Raw genomic sequence first — 3,356 nt, forward strand, 5'->3', positions numbered from 1 at the left:
TGCATAAATGAGGAAACAAATAGCTCATAAATATGTTCAGTGTTAGCAATAATCATCAAAATGCCAACTTTTTAGGGACACCTGGGTGGCTCAGCGGTTTAGTGTCTGCCTTTAGCCCAGGGTGTGTTCCTGGAGTCCCAGGATTGAGTCCCACATCAGGCTTCCGGGAGCCTGCTTCTCCCTCTGCCTGTGTCTCTGCCTCTCTCTGTGTGTCTCTCATGAATAAATAAATAAAATCCTGGGCAGCCCTGGTGGTCCAGTGGTTTAGTGCCGCCTTCAGCCCAGGTTGTGATCCTGGAGACGCAAGGATCGAGTCCCACGTCGGGCTCCCTGGGTGGGGCCTGCTTCTCCCTCTGCCTGTGTCTCTGCCTCCCTCTCTCTCTGTCCATCTCTCATGGATAAATAAATAAAATATTTGAAAAAATAAATAAATAAAATCCTTTTAAAAAATGCCAACTTTTTAAAAGATTTTATTTTTTTTAGAGACAGACAGCATGAGGGGTTGACAGGGGTAGAGGGAGAGAGAGAACCTCAAGCAGGCTCCACGCCCAGCACGAAGCTCTCACTTGACATATGTTTTGGTACTTATCCTTGGTATGTGCATCAGTAGCTGCTTCCTTTCTATTGCTGAGTCGTATTCCATTGTATGAATATGACTGTTATCTTACCTATTCACCTGTCGATAGATCCCTAGGCTGTTTTTAGTTTTTGGCTATTGTAAATGGAATGGCCCTGAGTCTTCTTGTTGATATATGTTCTCATGTCTCTCATATATATTATTTCTCTTACGTTTTGTTTCTGTTGGGGGTGGAATTGCTGGGTCATACAATGCAAGGCTTGAGCTCATAACCCTGAGATCATGATCTGAGCTGAAATTGAGAGTCAGAAGCTCAATCAACTGAGCCACTGAGGTATCCCAAGACTTTTTAAAAGATTTTTATTTATTTGACAGAGAGAAAGAGAGTGAGAGAGCACGACTGGGGACAGAGGGAGAGAGAGAAGCAGACTCCCCACTGAGCAGGGAGCCCAATGAGCCTGGGATACCTGAGCCGAAGGCAGATGCTTAATGGACTGAGCCACCCAGGGGTCCCCAAGATTTTATTTTTTTAAAGTAATCTCTATACCCAAAATGGGGCTCAAAACTGAGATCCAGAGTCACATGCTCCACTAACTGAGTCAGCCAGGCACCCCTCAAAATGCCAATTTAAACCACAATAAGATACCAGTTCATGGGAAAAGCAAGCACCATGGCGGCCTACGAGCAGGTTCAGAAGGGGACCCTGAAACTAAAAGGCGTCGCAGAGCTCGGTGTGACCAAGCAGAAGAAGAAAAAGAAGGACAAAGACAAGGCGAAACTCCTGGAAGCGATGGGAATGAGCAAAAAGAACGAGAAGGAGAAGCGGCGAGGCCTGGACAAGCGAACCCCGGCCCAGGCGGCCTTCGAGAAGATGCAGGAGAAGCGGCAAATGGAAAGGATCCTAAAGAAAGCATCTAAAACCCACAAGCAGAGAGTGGAGGACTTCAACAGACACTTGGACACCCTTACGGAGCATTAGGACATTCCCAAAGTCAGCTGGACGAAGTAGCCTCCCCACCCAGGGTATGCAGTGGCATCGAGGGGAATTGGAAGGCAAAGTTAAGGTTCTGTTTGGTGCCTTTGGTATTTTCTAGAAACATTCTTTTACACACACCCTTGCGTTTTCTGCTGAGACAGATGCTTTCCAAAGCACTGTGCCCTCTTGCTGGAACTTGATTAAAGTAAGACTGTTCTTTTACTCCATTTCAGTTTGTTGGTAGCATAGAAGGTAAACTTTTTTAGTTTGGACTGGAAATTTTGTACAGGTTTATTTAGAGATTAAGGTTATTTCTGTGTCACATACAGAAAGCGTCTTTACCCCCAAGTTGCATCTCATTCTGACAGTCATCCAGCTAGCTGTCTTTACCGGGATGAAACGGACTCCAGAGGATAAGGAGTTAATGCCAGCATGGACTTCAGAGGATAAGGAGCTAATGCCAGCACAGCCTGAGCTTACAGACCCCACAGGTCCTGCGGGGCCTGTGTGAGCTGTCCTCCCAAGCACCCTTTAGCTTGGGGCTTATTCTCTTCCTTCCAGAGCCTAGGGAAGCCACTTAAACCTTCATGGCCTTCAGAATGCCTCCTCAGCCACCTGGTGTGTGAGACAATGCAGCCTGGGAAGCAGAAGAATCGCCAAATGCAAGGATATAGTACATACCTTGTCCCTGTCTGAGCAGCCTGTGGCCAGCACGCAGTCTCTCCCCCCAGGGTCCCCATTCCAGACATGTCTAGAGGGTATCGCCGTGGCAGACTTCGTTAATCAAGCACAGCATCCCTTTGTAATGGACCCAGACACAGCCTGCCTCACTACCCTCAACCCTAGGCTCTAAGCAGTCCCCACGTTTATTCAAAGTTGGCAGAGAACATGTAGCCTGCTTGGTGTTTCTGGCCTAAGGACACCTCATGGGTGACAGGACCTGGGCAGAGCCCCAGCACCAAGAGTACAGTCAAAGGGGATGACGGAGGTCCTGGTGCTGGCAAGAGCCCTGATCTCTGAGGACCTGTGTTATACCGGCGTGATGAGGATCAAACCATATATACTACTGGGAGGAAGACTGTTGACCTAGGTAGTGGCAGAGTAGTAAAGTCAAAAGAGAAAAACCAAGTGTTGGGCTTGGGGCTGTCACGTATGAACAGAATAAAGCAAAAAAATAATAATTAAAAAAAAAAAAAAAAAAGATACCAGTTCATGCTCACCAGACTGACACAGAGTGGATGCTACAAAGCATTGGTAAAGATTGGTAAAGAGGTAAAGAGCCACTGACACTCTGGTCCAGGGCTGCAAGGAATACACATTGCTTCAGAATCTGGAGAAGAAAAAGAGGTGAAGGTGCGCGTGGCTTGTGACCTTCTAACTCTGCTCCCAATTTACGTCCCTGAGAAACTTAAACATGGAAAGGATATGGGTAATAGTAAAGAAAAGCAGAAACAACCCAAATATTCATCAACAAGTGGAAGGGATAAAAAAATTCAGTATTAGCTACATGCAACAACAGGATGAATTTCAATAACACACACATAGATCAATTTAAAAACTGGAATCCAGCATGAGTCCACTGATAAAACTTCGAAAGCATACAAGAATCACACAATGTATTGTTTTGGGATCTAAAACCGTATGGTGAAGCTATAAAGGAAGGACAGAAGAGGGACACCTCGGTGGCTCAGCGGTTGAGCGCCTGCCTTCAGCCCAGGGCATGATCCTGGAGTCCCGGGATCGAATCCCACATCGGGCTCCCGGCATGGAGCCTGCTTCTCCCTCTGCCTATGTCTGTCTGTC

The 3,356-nt window shown here is 46.8% G+C and overlaps 1 pseudogene across 1 annotated transcript; it reads left to right on the forward strand.

Moving 5' to 3' along the window:
* The first annotated feature begins 1,238 nt into the window (after positions 1–1,238).
* On the forward strand, positions 1,239–2,647 carry LOC144285261 (protein FAM32A pseudogene; annotated as a pseudogene). Its single transcript, XR_013353592.1, has 2 exons — positions 1,239–1,600; positions 2,115–2,647. The product of XR_013353592.1 is annotated as a protein FAM32A pseudogene (transcript).
* The last annotated feature ends 709 nt before the right edge of the window (positions 2,648–3,356 follow it).

This window comes from Canis aureus, chromosome 16, assembly GCF_053574225.1.
Source record: "Canis aureus isolate CA01 chromosome 16, VMU_Caureus_v.1.0, whole genome shotgun sequence".
Lineage (NCBI taxonomy): Eukaryota > Metazoa > Chordata > Mammalia > Carnivora > Canidae > Canis > Canis aureus.